The sequence below is a fragment of the Apus apus genome, chromosome 1 (assembly GCF_020740795.1).
Source record: "Apus apus isolate bApuApu2 chromosome 1, bApuApu2.pri.cur, whole genome shotgun sequence".
Lineage (NCBI taxonomy): Eukaryota > Metazoa > Chordata > Aves > Apodiformes > Apodidae > Apus > Apus apus.
Genome location: NC_067282.1, coordinates 1,836,152 through 1,855,331, shown reverse-complemented (window position 1 = coordinate 1,855,331; position 19,180 = coordinate 1,836,152). Strand labels below are relative to the sequence as shown.

Sequence of the window (19,180 nt, the reverse complement as noted above, 5' to 3'; positions counted from 1 at the left end):
TCCAACCCAAACTATTCCATGACTCTATGATCTTTGCACTCAACAAGAAAAGAGATTAAAATGACTTGAGCACTGTCGTCTTCAGAGGAGAGAGGATGTGGAGAAGTAATAGTGAGCTGGAGGAACAGAGAAAGCCAAGGAGCAGGAAAGCAGGTAGGAAATCAGGTGTGATTTGCTCCAGGTGTCTAATGAGGAGCAACCAAGTCACCGGGTGACAAACCTAGTTGTGCTGCATAAACAGAGGCAGCCCAGCCAGGTCACCCCAGGGCCATACCAGGAGGCCAATGACTCACTGCAGAGTCACTGCACTTAGGGACAGTCTGGAGGCAATTTGGTACTGTCACTGTTACAGCCAGAGGGCAGGATCGTGACCAGCCCAGCCAGATCAGCACCTCACCAGCCCCTTCCTCAGCCCCGCCTGGCCAGGCAGGTGCTGTGTGGGAATTGCTGTGGAACACTTAGTTCTTCCAAGCCAGATTAACCACTGAAATTTCCAACCATGTTTTCAGCAGCCACCCCATTTAGGGAACCACCCTCCCATGAGTTGGGTTTGATCTGTGAGCTGTAGAGCATCACACCCAGGGAGCAGTGCTGGATGGATAAACCATAGACCCCCAGACTTGGTTTGGGTTGGAAGGGACCTCAAAGATCACCTATTTCCAACCCCCTGCATGGGCAGGGACACCTCCCAGCAGCCCAGGCTGCTCCAAGCCCCATCCAACCTGCCCTTCAACACTGCCAGGGATGGGGCAGCCACAGCTTCCCTGGGCAACCTGGGCCAGGCTCTCCCCACCCTCACAGCCCAGAATTTCTCCCTCACATCTCAGCTCCAGCTCCCTCTGCCAGCTGGAAACCCTTCCCCCTGCTCCCATCCCTCCCTGCCCTTGTCCCAAGCCCCTCCCCAGCTTTCCTGGAGCCCCTTCAGGCCCTGGAAGGTGCTCTCAGGTCTCCCTGGAGCCTTCTCTTCTCCAGGCTCAACACCCCAGCTCTCCCAGCCTGGCTCCAGAGCAGAGCTGCTCCAGCCCTCCCAGCATCTCAGGGGCCTCCTCTGGACTCTCTCCAACAGCTCCATGTCCTTCTTGTGTTGGAGGCCCTAGAAGCTGACCCAGCCCTGCAGGGAGAGGTCTCTGCAAGGTTTGGTTCCATCTTTTATAGCAAGATCTTCCTTCCCCAAAGCAGTGCACACACGAGGGGTAAACTGCACTTCCCAGAGAGACAATGTGGACAGGAGGTCTGTCTCTGAGGGCTAAAATCTGGCATCAGGCAGCAGCACGTAGAAAGATGAGGGAAATCACTGCTGTGGATCTGCACCCGTGCAGCCAGTGCCTTGCACAGAAATTGGTTTTACAAGGAACCCAGCCCTTCCTCAGCATCCAGAGAGAAATCAAGGCTGCAATTCTGCCAGAAGCAAAAGCCCCACTGGGCTTGTGCTCTGAAAACCCTGAGCATTTGTGAGGGAAACCAAAAAGTTTCCATAGACCAGAGCCCTCCCTCCAGCAGAACATCAACTCCTTTCTGCAGGATCAGGGGAAGATGAGAAGGAACAAGCTCTGAACGAAACCCACACTATGTCAGAAGTGGGTTCAGACCCACACACATCTGAGCCAGGCCACGCATTGACCTGGTTGCAGACCCCAGGCTGGTTCCAATTTGATCCACAAATCCCTGCTCGTGGCCAGAGGTATCACCCTGGAATCTAGAAACCAGTTTTTCCAGTGAGCAGCTTACCTTGCAGTCCCCTCCAGATGTGAAGGCTTCTGAGCTTCACAGGCACATCCCACAAAGGAGACTGGAAGCTGCTTTTCAGTTGCTCATCAGCTGAACATGATCCTATGGAGATACACCTGAGTACAGGTACCAAAACCACTTGCTGCAGGCACCAGGAGAGGCTTCAAAACCTCCTGCCTTGCAGTGCAAGGGATGATGAACCTCAGTTAAGGTCAAGATCTTGAGGTACCAGCAATTCAAGTTCCTACATTCTCAGAAAACCACAATCTTGAGTAACACACTAAGTTCTCCATTATCCCCTGGCAGACAAACCCCACTCCTGTCCCCAGCTTGTCAGCCAATGAACTCACACCACAGGGAAACCCTTTGGAAGGTGACATCTTCCAGATTTAGCTCCTTCTCTTTTGGCTTTGGGTGGCCCAAAAACTTCAGGAACTGCACAAACATTCCCTGGCAGCCCCCCCTCCCCCCAGCTTCACCCTGCCCACAGCCTTCACGTTGGGTTTCATAACAGTGTGTTGAGCTGCTTCTGCTACACCATGGGGAGACTCATCAGCTGAGCAGCCCCAGCTCAGCAAAAATTGGACTTGCCCATGTTGGTCAGGATGAGGGTACAGGGCAGCCTCAGAATCTCTCCTGATTAAATCAGTTTTCCCTTTATTCTATTTTTTACTCTGTAGCAGCTCATGGGCTGTCCTATCAAGCCCCACGTTTAGCTCAAAAAACAACTTTTTGCCAACAATGTAAGAACAAATAGGTCCTACAGGACCAACGATAGGACCCGAGGGAATCACACAGACTCGCAGAATTATTGAGGCTGGAAAAGACCTCTGAGATCATCAAGTCCAACCCATGGACTGACACCACCACATCTCCAGACCATGGCACTAAGTGCCACATCCAGCTTTTCCTTGGACACCTCCAGGGTTGGTGACTCCACCCCTGCCCTGGGCAGCCCATCCCAATGTCTGATCACCCTTTCCATGAGGAAGTGCTTCCTGATATCCCACCTAACCCTCCCCTGGAGCAGCTTCAGGCCAGGCCCTCTCGTCCTGTTACTGGTTGCCTGGGAGAAGAGCCCGACCCCACCTGACTCCAACCTCCCTTCAGGTGGTTGTAGAGAGTGAGAAGGTCCCCCCTGAGTCTCCTCTTCTCCAGGCTAAACAAGCCCAGCTCCCTCAGCCTCTCCTCATCAGACTTTCCCTCCAGTCCCTTCACCAGCCTCGTTGTTACTTCCTCATTAGGGAGGGAGGAGGAGGCACTGACCTCTTCTCTCTGGTGACCAACAACAGGGCCCGATGGAATGGGGAGGTTTAGGTTGGATATTAGGAAGAGATTCTTCACCCAGAGGGAGGTGGAGCACTGGAATGGGCTCCCCAGGGAAGCAGCAGTGGCACAGAACCTGACAATATTCAAGGAACACTTGGACAACACCCTCAGGGACATGGTGTGAACTTTGGGGTTGTCCTGTTCTGGGCAGGAGTTGGTCTTGGTGATCCAGGCTGTCCAAGGAGGTGGTTGAGCCACCATCCCTGGAGACATCTAAGGAGACAGACGTGGTGCCAGGGGACAGGGTTTAGTGGTGGACGTGGCAGAGTTAGGGTAGTGGTTGGACTTGATGATCTTGAAGGTCTTTTCCAACCAGAGTGATACTGAGATCCTGTGTAATATCTGGAGAAACTAAGTCAAGCCATTCAAAGCAACCCCCACACTGTTCCCACCCAGGAACAAGCGACAGGACCAGAGGGAACGGCCTCAAGTTGTGCCAGGGGAGGTTGGGGTTGGATATTGAGAAGAAGCATACAGGTCTAAGAGATGACATGGCCATGGCATACAGGTCTCCACTATGACACAGAGATCTTTCAGTATTTTACAGTTCTTCTAGGAAAGCAAGAGAAGTGACAAGTCCTACTTCATCCATCCTTTACAACACCACAGACAAGAAGTTAGAAGAACAAACCCTGTAGCTGGTTTCAACACCAGAACAAGAAAATGATTTAAATATAGCCCTCATACTTCATGGCAAGGAGAAGATGTATGACTGCTGGGACACAAGATCTTCCCATAGGCAGGTTGCTGCTGCTTTCCCAGATTCCCAAGTCTCCCAACCTGGCAATGGGCCCTGGAGGGAAACCAGACACCTCAGCAGTCCCTAGAGATCCACTCACAAAACAGCCCCAGCACAAATTCTTTCCAAGCTCTGCCCCTTTATTATTTTAACACGTTGGCTCAGCCCAACCTGGTGGTGCATCTGACACCACAGGGTTTTCCCCACACCCCTGTCCAAGAGCTGGCTCAGTAGAGCTGACAGCCACAAGTATCTCAGACAACACTGACCTCCTACTTTTCCTTCCAAAAAATAGCAGCCTTTTGGAATAAAACATTCCTAGGGCAGGGGTGGAGTCCCCATCCCTGGAGAGATGTCAAAGCTGTGTAGATGTGGTCCTGAGGGACATGGGGCAGTGGTGGCCTTGGTAGGGCTGGGGTAATGGTTGGACTGGATGATCCGAAAGGTCTTTTCCAACCAAAATGATTCGCTGATTCTATATGGGATCTATCACCAAAATTTTGGGAGCAGAACATCTCATCAGCTTCAAGTAGTGCAGAAAGACAGCAGGAAGTTTTAGGGGGGCCAGCAGAAGACAACAGTGGCTGAGACACATGAAAGGAGGATGTGAAGTCCAGCTTCTTCACCAAGAACCAAGGCACTCCCATGGAACAGCAACACTCAGGCATGAGCTTTCCCCCCCATCAGATGCTCCTTCTGGGACTCCAAAAGCCTTTGTAAGGAATTATTTCATGGAGTCTAATACAGGTTTGGGGAAAAAAAAACAAACCCACATGAGCAAATGAACTGGGCTGAGGTCCCAGTTTGATTCCACAGCCCAAAACGTTAGAGGTGAGATGGTTCTAACACAACCCAAGCTGTGCTTGCTGCCTCCTCCTACCACCACTCCCTGCTTTCCTTTTCATCTTCCATCCAACCCCAGGCTCCACCACTTCCAATTTCCAGCAGAAAACTTCTAAATAAGTAAATGGGACGGGTGAGAGGTCCAGCCAGCAGCAACCCAGGTAAAAAGAGGATGTGAAATCCCTGCAACCATCTCCCACCGGTGCAAAAGGCTGGTTTGTGTTTCCTGACTGGGGTATTTAAAGAAGAGAGGTTCCCCAGGAGATAGTGCCTTAAGCAAAGATGTTTGAGCTATAAACAGGACCAACAGATGCTCTTTCTCCCCAGCTTTACACCCCTTTGAGTCAACTCAGAGGTAATGCTGAGTGTGTCAATTGTTGTAGAAATCAGATGGTTTTGCTACACGAGGCACTGGGATTGGACAGCCCCAGGAACTCCCATTTCCACTTCCTTTAACTCTGGCTCTTTTAAAATTAGTGTCACTATTAGGCTGCTCTCACAAAGCCCAGGGAGAATCACTGGCTGCTGTGTTCAACCCCACCAGGTGCTTACACAGCTGAGCAGCAGCAAGTGTTTGCTGAAACACTGAACCCAACCAGCCCATTTGGGAAGCAGATGGTCACGTTGACCTTGCATGCAGCAGTAACCAGCACCTGTTCCCACCTCTGTCCAAAGCCACCTCATGGCTTGTAGTGAGAGGAGAAGGGGGAATGGATTATAACTGGGAGAGGGGAGGTTTAGGTGAGACATCAGGAGGAAATTCTCTGCCGTGAGGGTGGGGAGAGCCTGGCCCAGGTTGCCCAGAGAAGCTGTGGCTGCCCCATCCCTGGCAGTGTTGAAGGGCAGGTTGGATGGGGCTTGGAGCAGCCTGGGCTGCTGGGAGGTGTCCCTGCCCATGCAGGGGGGTTGGAACTGGATGATCATTAAGATCCCTTCCCACCCAAACCATTCCAGCATAGGTTTCTACGATTCCAACAGCTCAGACTATCTGCAGCACAACCAGAGCTGATGTTCCTCAGACTAAGCTTGGCTCAGCCAGCAGAGACACAGGGGCACAGCTTTGCAGAGGGCAGGTGTATTTCTGCCAGCAACTCTCTTGCCAAGTCCTAGCTCCCTCCCTCCCCCTCCATCTCCTGCCCTGCCACCAGCTGGTTCAAACCTTCCTCACACCCTTCTGGAGAATCCAGCCCAGCACATCCCCTGCACGTGGGTCAGGGCAAACCCATAAATCCAGGCTGGGCAAAGAATGGATTGAGAGCAGCCCTGAGGAGGACCTTGGGGTGTTGGTTGATGAAGAGGATTTCTTTTCTTTTGCTCAACTCCTCAAAAGGGAGACCTGGTCTTACCTGCTTTACAGGAGGGTGGCATGATCAGAACAACTGCTTAGAAATTTCCTTTTCCCTTTTGGGATGAGGGAATGAAAATGTTCCTCTCCAACCTCTGCAAAAGCTTCTTCCCCAGGAGGGATGGAGCCTGGAGGTTGAAACCAGAGAGCCAAGAACAAGACAAGGACCTGAACAGGGAACCTGTTTCTTCAACTGCTTCTACTAGGAAGTGGAGCCAGGGTGGGAAGGTACTTCCCATGTTTGTTTCCCTGTTATTTTTCATGACTGCTGCCATTAATGCCACAAATGTCCAGAATGTCATGGGAAAGCAGAGTCCAACGTGAGGCAAACCTGCTGTTGGCACCTATCCACTGGAGAAGGCTCCAAGTTGCCTATCTCAAGAGGATGGAGATGTCTGCACAAACCTGGAGTCAGCTGCCCAAATTTGAGGACATGCTCAGAGCCTCCCCACTCATCTCGGTGCATATTCAGGCAACACGTGGGATGCTCTTCCAAACCAAGGTGGGAGCCAGGTGATTCCTGGCCCAGCTCTACACCACTGACCCTTTATCAGCTTCCACCCATGTTTTCACCATCCTTGCAGAGCTCAGTGCCCTGAAGGAGCATCAAGCCAAACTGAGAGAACTACCCCCCACGCTCAATAGCTGCACAAAAGCACCAGGAGCTCTTTCTCCAAGCAAAGTGCAACCTGGCAAGGAGGTGGATCCCTCCATTTCACTCAATCCACACTGAGACCACCTACCACCTCCAGGAAACCTCAGCCAGCTCATTATGTGCAAACACACAGCACAGGAACCAGCCAGCTCCATTGCAGGCTCACACTTGACCAGTTCACAAGCCTCATTCCCCAAACTGTCCATTTTATATATATATATAAAAAAAACACACCCAACCTTTTGAGAGGGACTTACAGAGGAGCAGCAGCACTCCCAGCACGATTCCTCCTTGGATGTTTCCAGACTGCTAAAGGACTCAAAACACCCCCATCTCCAGCCTTGCTGATTGTTCAAGCTTTAATAGTGCTGATAAGCTCCCAGCTGGGACAGCTCTTGCTCACAGGGAGTTTTATCTGCCACAGAGCACACTTGTTACAGAGCTCCTCTTATCACCACTGCAAATATCAGCAGAGATAGAGGGAAGCACGGAATGCCCGGGAAAGGAAGGTGCAGAAATACAAGTGGACATGTTGTCTTTGGACTCTGTTTGCCCAAGCTCATGACCTCAGGGGCTCCCTGCTCCTCCTCACCCCACAGACACCCCTGCCAAAATAATAATAATTAAAAAAAAAAAGCCTCACAACTTGCTCAGGGAGAGGAGTAGAGGAGACTCCAGGCCTGAAGCCAGAGGTTCAGATCCACCCCTCCAGGGAACACACAGCTGAGCTACAAAGTTCAGGGAAAGAAGGGGGGAAAAGCCAATATTTCCCCTGAGCTGGGGGCAAGAAGCCAAGGGAGCACAGTGATGGTCTCATCAGTCCATCACAGCACTCTGTGCAACCAGTTACCCCAGAAGCTTGGATTTAAGGACTCCCACAACAGAAAGGCTTTAACATTATAACCTGAAGTTTAAACATCTAGAGGACACCCCTTGGTTTGGGCTTATTCTGCTTTTAGAAGTGGATCTATCACTGCCCACTGCAGAACATGTCTAAGAAAGTCTGGGCATCAGGTTCCAGCTTCCCAATAAACTCCCAGGCTTCCTCCCTGCTAACTAATCCCATTCCCCCTAGAAACAATGACATTTAGCACATCAAGATGATAAAAACAAGAGGGATTTTTCAGCCCAGCAGGAACCTCTGCCTTCAGGTCACAGGCTCGAATCCAGCCTTGCTATTAACCATCCAGCCTCCCTCCCCACAGCTCTCACCCCCTTCCAGAAGGGCCCATTCACCAGCCCAGGCATTGACCACCCTGCTCCAGGTGACACTGGGCCAGGTCACCAGATCATGATGGCTTCCCAGCAGGTTGGTATTCAGCCAAGGTTTGTTTGAGATCAGCATGCACCAGAGCTTTCCCAGCCTGGCAGATGGGACTGCAGCAGGGAAGCTGTTTGCAACACCTCCACGGAGGTGACCCCTAACAAACTGCATTTCCAATCTGCAGCTCCTTTTGGTGGAGCTGGAGCTGCATTACAGACCCAGAGCACGAGCAGCCCAACAGAGGAGGTGTTGAAGGCTGGAAAGCCAGAGCTGGATGAAATGACCTTGCGTTCAACAGCTTGTATCCCATGTCTTGGGATGCTGGGAGGGCTGGAGCAGCTCTGCTCTGGAGCCAGGCTGGGAGAGTTGGGGTGTTCAGCCTGGAGAAGAGAAGGCTCCAGGGAGACCTGAGAGCACCTTCCAGGGCCTGGAGGGGCTCCAGGAAAGCTGGGGAGGGGCTTGGGACAAGGGCAGGGAGGGCTGGGAGCAGGGGGAAGGGTTTCCAGCTGGCAGAGGGAGCTGGAGCTGAGATGTGAGGGAGAAATTCTGGGCTGTGAGGGTGGGGAGAGCCTGGCCCAGGTTGCCCAGAGAAGCTGTGGCTGCCCCATCCCTGGCAGTGTTGAAGGGCAGGTTGGATGGGGCTTGGAGCAGCCTGGGCTGCTGGGAGGTGAACACTTCCAGGGATGGGGCAGCCACAATTTCCCTGGGCAACCTGTGCCAGACACTGGCCTTCAACCCCACGACTCCTGCCCCTGTTTTCCCAGACAGTTACAACCCACCAACAGCTTTCTTTTCCTTCACAAAGCCAACCCCTACAAGAAGCCACAGTGGGTCTTTCAGGAACACGGAGCATCTGTGACCTCGTAAAGCCTTGTGCCCAACAGGGACCACAGCCTCCCTCCTCCCACCACACTAACATTTTAACAGACACAGCTATCTTACCCACAAGTACACAGCATTCCCTGAACATCAAGCTCTGGAGAGCTTGATCCAAACAAAAAAAAACCCTACACAAAGGAGACAGATTAGGAACCGCTTGTGATAAGGGGAAGTATCTCCAGCCCAGCTGTCAACCTCACACTTTACATTAGGTTTTTAAGGAGGACTGCAGCCCCTCTGCATTTCAGTGATTAACCCAGGGCTAAATACCAGTTGAGCTGCTTCTTTTTTAACAGCTTCTGCCCCCAAAGCTCCTGTGAGGAGCTTGCAGGCTGTCACACGCCAGCAACTTTTGAAACTAGTGCCCAAAAAAGCACAAGCAGGGGGGGAACCCACCTCTGAAATAAGAACCACCCACCACTCTGTATTTACAGAGCATCCAATGCAACATTGCATGTGGTTCTGGAGCTCTTAGGACCCAACTGGTGAGCATTATATATATATATATATATATATATATATATATATAAAATTTATATATTATATATATATATAAAATTTATATTACATATATTAACTTATATATCTAATTTTTTTAGCAGGCATCTTGATGTCTGTGTAAAAGATAGAAAACAGGGCTTACAAGTTCAGTGCACTGAGTGCAGAGAAACCCTTTCTGATGAATGTAATTTGCATGTGAACAGGGATGCACCTAAAAATAGACCTTTTGAGAAGCCATAGGTCTCACCTTACCTCTTGGCTTGACCAATTCCAGGGCTCCTAACAAGCCCCAAACCATCCACAGATCACAAGGGCTGTTCAGCCATTATTTCTGCGCAGATCTCCCCCTTCGTGGCCACAGATGGAGAAATCACAACCCCCCCAAAAAAAAAAAAACACCAACTTGTGAGAAACAGAGCAAACCACACAGCTGGATTCCTGCAGGACACCAGCTCTGCCTCTTTGCTAGATTTCAAACTGCCCTGGGTTTGACTGACAATGTAAAGCCTCCTCCAGGAGATGCATGAATCATTAGCCAGGTGGATTGACACCAAAAGTCCCACAGTACCTGCAAACACAGTCTCTGCTGCATCAAGCAACCTCCTACAAACCATCACCTACTTGACAGCCCCAAGGAGCTTCTTTATGGGGCTTCTTCATATAGGAAAGAGGGTGGGTAAGAAGGGAAGGCACTCCTTGCCTTCTTCAAAATGCCTTTTTTGTCTCCAAACAGAGGTCAAACTGTTAGATGACCCCTTTCTACACCAGCAGCTGAGACAGGCAGGAAATGTTTTAATCCCAAGGAAGCATTAATTACCTCTTGGCAACAAAAAAACCAACAAAACTAAACCCAAAAAGCCAAATACACACAACAGAATCCACCCAAATATCACAGAGCAACCTCACCCCTGTGGTTAAACCCCTGTAAACAAGCCTAACTCCTCTTGATCCACCTCAGGGCCAGGATCTGGCCACCAGCAGCTCCTCCAGTTGGCATGACCTGGGAAGCCCCCAGCCCCACCTTGCCCCTTGGCAGCATGATGGCCAAGTGCTGGGCACAGCAAGGGGACCTAAGGCAGGACTCTGGAGATATCCCAGTTTTGCCAGCATCCTCCAAGGTTTTGCTCAGGAAAGAGCTCTGCAATCAGCAGGTGGGTTTCAGATGGGGTCACACACAAGGGACACCTTGGAAAGGCCAAGCCTGCCCCTTACCACCAGATTTCTGCCCTCGTGGCAAGGCCCTAGGGAATTTGGCAGGATAGCAAGCCTAGGAATGAGCCTCATGAGGTTCAACAAGGGCAAGGGTAGGGTCCTGCACCTGGGGAGGAAGAACCTCAGGCACCAGTACAGGTTAGGGGTGGATCTGCTGTAAAGCAGTTCTCAGGAGAAGGATCTGGGAGTCCTGGGAGATAGTACATGATCCATGAGTCAGGAATGTGTCCTTGTGGCCAAGAGGGCCAGTGGAATCCTGGGCTGCATGAGGAAGAGTGTGGCCAGTAGGTGGAGAGAGGTCATTGTGCCCCTCTGCTCTGCCCTGGGGAGGCCACAGCTGGAGAACTGGGACCAGTTCTGGGCTCCCCAGTTCAAGAGAGACAGGGAACTGCTGGAGAGAGTCCAGGGGAGGGCAACAGAGATGGCTGGGGGGTTGGAGCATCTCCCTGATGAGGAAAGGCTGGGAGAGCTGGGACTGCTCAGCCTGGAGAAGAGAAGGCTGAGGGGAGACCTTCTGAATGCCTGGCAGTATCTCAGGGTGGGTGCAGGAGGATGGAGCCAGACTCTGCTCAGCAGTGCCCAGGGACAGGACGAGGGGCAACGGGCACAAGCTGGAACATGGGAAGTGCCCCTGAAAGATGAGGGAAAACTTCTTGCCTGTGAGGGTGACAGAGCCCTGGGACAGGCTGCCCAGGGAGGGTGTGGAGTCCCCTTCTCTGCAGATATTCCAGCCCCTGGATGCAGCCCTGGGTGATGTGCTCTGGGTGATCCTGCTTCAGCAGGGGAGTGGGACTGGATGATCTCCAGAGGCCCCATCCAACCCTGACAAATCTGTGATTCCATAATTCTGCAGCAGGTAACTGTACCCTTGACTTAAATCAAACTGCCTGAGTTTAAAATTATGATTAGGTGACCATCAACTCAAGAGCTTCACTGATACAAGTTGACTGTCCCAAGCTACAATCCATCAGAGTGACTCCAGAATGGGTGGACATCGAAGGGCACAGCCAGTCCATTACACCTGCTTAAATGCTGCACCCAAAAAACCTATTTAAGGAAATTCTGGTCTTCACCTTGTGCTATTTCAGTCAGATGTGAGATGCTTTCCCTGAGCAACCCGTGCCAGTGTGAGCTTCAATCTTGGTGCAGCTAAAAACAGTGACTGACCAGAATGTTTCTGTTCTGTACATCTAACCTCAGCCTGGGGGAGGGGGGGGAGTTTCATTTCAGCTCCCCAGGAGGAGAAGGGAAGCACAACACAGGGACCAGCCATTTAAAAGGAGATTGGACAAGTTACAGCAGAGCTTTAAGGGAGTTTCAAGGGAAATGGGAGTTACAAAAAATAAATTAACATTAAAAATTCAAGGTAAGCTCGTTTTAAGGGGAACAGTGGAAGTTCAGCACAGTGCTACATGGCAAATCTGGAAGTGAAGCAGATCCTTTTTGAGCATTCCCAGACAAGAAGAGCATAAATTTACAGTCCATCACCTCCAAGTCCTCCAGGATCCAGCAGCCTGGACCCCCAGCACCAGGAAGCCTGAAGGAAAAGTTCACTCCTGAACAGGCACAGAGGACACAGGGGTTAGAAACCAGGAGGATTCCATTTTGTTATGACTGAAGAATTATGTTAAAACCAATCCAAACTATTTCCAAGGAAGAGATTAGCCACCAGTGGGAGTCTGCAGAGATGAAGCATCAGAGATGCTTGATCATCTCATCAGAGTTAATCAAGAAGCCTTTGGACAACACCCTCAGGGACATGGTGTGAACTTTGGGGTTGTCCTGTTCTGGAGCAGGAGTTGGACTTGGTGATCCAGGCTGCCTGAGGAGGTGGTGGAGCCACCATCCCTGGAGACATCTAAGAAGACAGATGTGGTGCCAGGGGACAGGGTTTAGTGGTGGACGTGGCAGAGTTAGGGTAGTGGTTGGACTTGATGATCTTGAAGGGCTTTTCCAACCAGAGTGATCCTGTGATGTGGGAGCCCAGCAATGGAAGCAGTGCCCAGATTTCTGCACCACCCCAGGTGAGGTCCTAGCTACCTCCCTCCTACCCCCATCCCACCTTTCATCCACCAGGAAAACAAAAGATATACCAGCCCACTCTCCAGCAATACCTGGATCAGAAACCACACCAAAAAAAACCACAACCAACCAACAACAACAACAAAAAAAGAGCAAATAAAATGAAATACTAACAAGAGAAACACTTCCCATAGAGCTGATCCTGCTCCAAGACCAGATAGGCAAAAGAGACAGAGCTCAATCCCAACATGGAATAGATTCAGGGTGTGAAAACACACAAGATGGGCACAGGCATGGAAAAATTCCCAGTTGCCACCCAAGAAGGTCCTTGTTTGAACACCCTTCAGGGGAACACTCTGTACCTTGAAACCACTCCTTGGCAGAAACCTTATACAAATATTTAATGACACAGAAAAAGAAGGTTTCTTTTTTTCCCCCCCCCCCTTCAGGTTATTGAGCAAAACACTCACCAAACATTCAGGCAGTTGTCCTGCCAGTGTCTGTGGGTATTTTTGGAGGAAGTGGGGAGATGACAGCAGGGAACTAAAGAGGAAAAAGCAGCAAAGCCAAACTCCAGCGTGCAGCTTTTTTTTCTTCCTTTGATGAAAGTCAAGACATGCATTAAAGTATCCGTATCTAATCACTGTTTCTGGAGGGGCTGGCAGGCCAAAGCAACTGCTACAAACAGGCTTTTAAATCCCTTTTTTTCCCCTGCATCACGCTTAGAATATTCCTGCAAAGGTCTGTTAAACACCAGCAGCACAATCAGGGTCAGGGGAAGGTGGCAGGGGAATATTTCACCTAGGGAAGAAAGGAGAGGGAAGGAGATGCTTGGGGCCCCCATGCACACCCCCACAGGACCCTCCTGGGTGAGCAGAGGTTGCCAACTCCACGGGTATTTTAGCAGGGTTAAGGAAGCAGCTGGTTGGTGTGACACTGCCCTCTCCTGAGCAGAGGGAACAAGCATCAAGCCCAGCTCTGTACAAGGAATTTTGGGGAGCAAAAGGCCCGAGTGCAAGGGGAGAAGCCAAAGAGACACCACTCACCCCACAAGGGCCACAGCTGGCACCAGTAAAGCCCAAGGCAGCTACAGCCTCTTCACACCAGCAGCACTTGCTAGTTCTCTGCACAAGGATGAGCTGCCAGAGTCACCTCTTCCCCTCACCACTTGGTCTCCTCGAAGCCCAATTAGCAGCTGCTGCAGCTTTAGCAAAGCCTCTTTATGGCCACAGCCAAGGGGCTGCCAGGTGGTGCCCATCACCTCATCTCAATGTCTGCAAGGAGGTGCAAAGCATCTCAGGACAGGGCTTTCAGGCAGAAGGATGCGTCTTCTCAAGGAAAAAAAGGAGTTTCAGACCAGCTTCACAGCCTCCAGGGAAAGCCTGTTCCTGTATCCCCATCCTTGCAGGAAGCTGCTTTCAGTAGGAGCCCTGAGCATCAACACCCAACCCCACCACTGTCAGTGCTAGCAAGAACGATGCCTTCCTGCCCAAGCCTGTAGCTGTGCAGCACCAGGGCCATGAAGATTTCAAAGGTGCATCCATACCCTTTTATCTTCACTCTGGGGAAGACTCACAAAGCAAAGTCAAAGGCCAACCTTGCCCCCAGGTGTGTCTGTTCAAAGGGGACCCAGATCTGTCTTCCACCACCTGTGAGCATCAAAGTGCCTCGAAGCAGAGAACAAAGAACAAGCCATCTGCTCCTGGCATCCTGACCTCAACCTACAACACCATCTGCAACCAGGAGTTACTGTAACCCACACATTAAAAAAAAACCACACAACACCACAACAACAAACAACAACAAACCCCTAATTTTGGCACTGTGAAACACTAGGGCAATTGTAACTACTCGATGCCTTCTTCCTGGCAGTGTTCAAGACTAGGTTGGATGGGGCTTGGAGCAATAGTGACAGGACAAGGGGTGATGGGTTTAAACTGAAAGAGGGGAGATTGAGGCCAGACATCAGGAAGAAATTCTTCCCCATGAGGGCAGGAAGGCACTGGAACAGGTTGCCCTGGGAGGTTGTGGCTGCCCGCTCCCTGGAGGTGTTGAAGGGCAGGTTGGATGAGGCTTGTGCAGCCTGGGCTGGTGGGAGGTGTCCCTGCTCATGGCAGGGGGGTTGGAACCTGATGATCCTTTAGGTCCCTTCCAACCCAAGCCATTCTATCATGATACTTGGGGTCAAACATGTGTGGCAATTTAAGACTAGAAGTGCAACAAATAATCCCTGCCTCTTGCAGCTGCTCTAGCATCTCCTCCTCATCTCCCAGGTTCAGAAAAAGCAATTTGTTGCCTTGCAAAAACTGGACCCTTTTTTCCCTCATTTCAAGTCACCAGTTGCCACATCTACAACCCCACGCCAAATACATGGATTGAACCAGAACTGCTTTTCCTTGTGCTGCTCGTTGTGGAGGCACAAGACAAACATCAGTCACGCTGAATCCGTGGCAGAGAAGACCCCAACGTGCAGAACGTGCTTATTTAACAGGAAAGAAAAAGTACAGCTTGACAGAGACACCCACTCTAAAATTAACTCTGCCTCAAAGCAGAGCTGCTGCTCACCACTCCTAAATCACAGGGAAATATTCTGCAGCTAAATATTGCTGGGATGTCAGCATGGAGATGTTTCAAGGCTTGATGGAGGAGAATCCATGAAAACAGCAGCTTTAAGGATGCAGGATGCATCACTGCTCGGGTGGACAAAGGCTGGGTAATATATTAATGGACTGTTTTTCATAGCAATCCAATGATGGGTGAACACAGACGTGCCAGGCAGGAAATGCATTTACTTCAGCTCTCCCCCACCTGCCAAGTGCAAGCTGGCAATTCATAAGAAGCACAGAATGGTTCAGGTTGGACCTTCAAGATCATCTAGTTCCAACCCCCCCTGCATGGGCAGGGACACCCCCCACCAGCCCAGGCTGCTCCAAGCCCCATCCAACCTGCCCTTCAACACTGCCAGGGATGGGGCAGCCACAGCTTCCCTGGGCAACCTGGGCCAGGCTCTCCCCACCCTCACAGCCCAGAATTTCTCCCTCACATCTCAGCTCCAGCTCCCTCTGCCAGCTGGAAACCCTTCCCCCTGCTCCCATCCCTCCCTGCCCTTGTCCCAAGCTCCTCCCCAGCTTTCCTGGAGCCCCTCCAGGCACTGGGTCTCACCACCTCACAGCACAGAATTTACTCCTACCATCTAACCTAAACCTCTTTCCGTTTGAAACCCCTGTCCTACGGCAAGAAGGTGGGAGGCATTTATCCTGCATCACCACGTGATCCAAACCCCATTAAAAAACCTCTTTAAAAACAAGCACAGGTCTTCACTTTTGCTAACAGGCAACACTCTTGAATTCCCTGGCAGCTGGGAGCAGCCCCAGGAGAACACAACATCCACACAGTCCGGTCAGGTTCATGTTCTCCATGCGCAGCAGAACTTTCTAACAGAGAAAAACCTGCCCAGGCTTCCTAAGCAAACACTTGTTTTCCATCACACGGGGACAAAGAGCCAGCAAAGAGAACCATAATTCAATATTTATTTTGTTCCTTTTTAATTCCACATGCAGCATGGTCATGATCCTTTATCCATAATCCCTCTCCAGCCCCAAAATAACCCTTAAGCCAACAGGATCACAAGTAACACTAGTGGCTGTGAGGACCCACCCCTGGAAACCCAAGGCATGGGGAGGTGGACAAAGCCAGCTTTTTTTTTTATGATTAATTTTTTTTTCTGGCCAAAGAGTCCCCATTTCCACCTCACCAGGGTGAAATTTCCCAGCTTCAACGGCAGGAATTGCTACACCAGACCTTTTCCAGAGGAAAGCTCACATTTCCACTGCAACTCCTCAACGCCCAGTTTTCTAAGGCAGTGAATTTACAGGACTTGGGAGAGAGCTGCAATAAAATCAGACTATTTCCCTCCCTCCTCCTCACCCCACTCCTTCTTTTTCCTGAATTACTCTTTTTTCCGAGCAATTTCTTTGCCAGGCAGCAAGACAAAAATCCTCCCCCCACACACACATCCACCCTCTCTCCTCAGTGCTGCAGCAAGAAATGTGGGGTCCTTAACACAGAGCTTTGCTCTCGGGGGGGTGTCCCCAGGAGCCAGCCTGTCACATCCTCAGAGGGTGCCAGGAAAGCTTGGGTGCTGGATGGGCACAGGGTGCTCTTCCAGCCCCCCCAACCCGGGTAAGAAACAATCAATCCCTCTTGGGATTTTGCTGCCTCAGGATTTTTCAGCTCCGGACAAGCCCAGGGGCTGCAGGACACTGCAGGAGCAGGGGTTGGGAGAGCAGGGTCTATAAAAATGAAGCATTACCTGTCAAACAAGTAGGGCCCAAAGGAGAAAAGGGGGTGGGCAGGATCCAAACCCTGGCAGCTGGAAGTGGGGGGAGTCCTGGAGAAGCAAGGGGGTACCCCCCAGGATCTCTCTCCCCAAGTGGGTGCCTACCCGTGCCCCCCACCACAGGGGAGCATCTCATCACACCCCAACTTTTCTTGAGATGCTCCTGGCCAGGAAAACCAGCCAGGTGGGGGGGGGGGGGAAGGGAACATGCACATTTTGGGGGGTGGGCATGCATATTTGGGAAGGGGGTGGGGGGGAGGGGTGGGCATGCAGGGCAGAAGAAAACACCTTTTGGGGAAAAGAAGCACCGTTTTGGACAACACTGCACCTTGTGGGGGTTCCACCCGGCATGTGTCACACACACAGACCCCCCCACCCCCCGTATCCCCCCCGGCTCAGCATCCCGCCCCCCCCCCCCCCCCCCCGCAGGGATGCTGAGGACACCCCGCACCCCCCTCTCTGGGCAGAAAGGAGGGGTAATGAGTTGGGGGGGGGGGGAGATACAAAACACCACCCCATCCTTCCTCCCAGTCCAACCAGTCCAACCCTTTACCTGCTGTCACTGGGAGATCCTCCAGCTGGCCAAGCCCCGGGGGGTGCGGGACCACCAGAAACACACACCACCCCCCACACCCCCCCCCCCCCCCCACCCGGCCCCGGACCCTTCCCCTCGGCAGAAAAGCCTTTCCCTGAGCAGAAGAGGGGATGGGGGGCAGAGAAGGGAGGGAAGGAGGTGGCACCACAGTGTCCCTGTCCCCGTCCCCTGTCCCCGCAAGCCGGTCCGGGCTCCAGGGAGCGGGGCGGGGGTTGGGACGGGCAGCTCCGCCCCGGAGAGAGGCTGGAGGAGGAGGAAGAGGAGGAGGAAGAGGAGGAGGAGGAGGAGGAGGAGGGAGGCAGGCGACAGCTAAAAGCTTGCAGCCTCCTTTTTTCGGGGTGTCCCTAAGAGGGGGGGGGGGGGATGCGAACCTCCCCGGGAGCATCCCGGGAGCATCCGTCTCCAAATCAAAACCCCGCCTGCAACAAGCACCTCAAACCGAGGTGTGGGACCAGGCAGGTTTGAGAGTGAGTGTTGAAGTCTTCGGATCCCTGCGGATGATCTCCCGTGGAGGAGGCACCTTCTTCCCTCTGCTCTAGCGGATCCACCCCTCGGGTTCTGCAGCTTGGGTGGCTGTGAGGGTGGGCAGCAGCACCTGGAAGGGTCCTTTCCAGCATTCCTGCCAGGCTGCAGAGGTCCGTGATTTCACACAGACATAGTTTCCAGGTTCACAGAATCATAGAATCACTAAGGTTGGAAGGGACCTCAAAGATCATCCAGTTCCAACCCCCCTGCCATGAGCAGGGAACCACTAGATCAGGTGGCACAAAACCTGGTCCAACCTGGCCTTAAAAACCTCCAGGGATGGGGCAGCAACAACCTCCCTGGGCAACCCCTTCCAGTTCCTCAGCACCCTGAGAGTGAAGAATTTCTTCCTAATATCTGACCTAAATCTCCCCTCTCTCAGTTTAAAACCCTTCCCCCTGCTCCCATCCCTCCCTGCCCTTGTCCCAAGCCCCTCCCCAGCTTTCCTGGAGCCCCTTCAGGCCCTGGAAGGTGCTCTCAGGTCTCCCTTTTCCTTGCAGTGTTGCTGGCAGCAGGCATTTTGGAATCAGAAGTCCCTCAGAGGGGTGATTATCTTAAATCCTGGTGCAAATACATCCTGTGGGTGCATTTTATCCACCTCCTGGTTGCTGGGTCCATCAAAGAGCTTCAGGATGTGTTTTCCTGAAGGCTTTTCACAGGCTGGAGGGTGGGAGTGCAAAGGGGGGACATGGCACAGACCCAGGGATTTCGAGGCACAAAGTCATGACCTGTAGCTCCTTGTGACTTTGCCAGACTTTAAACACCAGGGATGAAGTTTTACATGCTCAGGTGTCCTCCTAGGGATGGTCTCCTTTTAATTTCAGCATGGGCAGGGCCACCTCCCAGCAGCCCAGGCTGCTCCAAGCCCCATCCAACCTGCCCTTCAACACTGCCAGGGATGGGGCAGCCACAGCTTCCCTGGGCAACCTGGGCCAGGCTCTCCCCACCCTCACAGCCCAGAATTGTAAGATCAAGGGAAAAATCTTTTCTTCTGGCACTAGAAGAAAATATCCTTCTAACTCGTGAGGTTCCAGAAGCTTTGCAGCTGCTCTCAACATCAGCCAGTAATTTGCTATTTGCCATCCCTTTGCTGAGGGAAAAGGCCTCTGAGAGGAACCAGAGTTTGCACATTTTCAGAATATTTTTTCCAACTTGGCCCATGGAATCTCACAGAGGCTCCCACCAGGGATGCAGGGCTGGGGAA

At 51.9% G+C, this 19,180-nt stretch overlaps 1 protein-coding gene across 4 annotated transcripts in view; it reads right to left on the bottom strand.

The window, feature by feature from the left end:
* GDPD5 (glycerophosphodiester phosphodiesterase domain containing 5) overlaps window positions 1–17,481 on the bottom strand; it is a 182,162-nt gene extending 164,681 nt beyond the window's left edge. For 2 of the 4 annotated variants that reach the window (XM_051608707.1, XM_051608714.1), the window contains exon 1: window positions 17,410–17,469. The gene's annotated coding sequence lies outside the window, so the exon portion shown is untranslated. Of the gene's footprint in view, window positions 1–16,829; window positions 17,089–17,409 lie in introns of those variants that run through there. The other 2 variants (XM_051608708.1, XM_051608709.1) reach the window with 2 other exon arrangements.
* Between the last annotated feature and the right edge of the window lie 1,699 nt (window positions 17,482–19,180).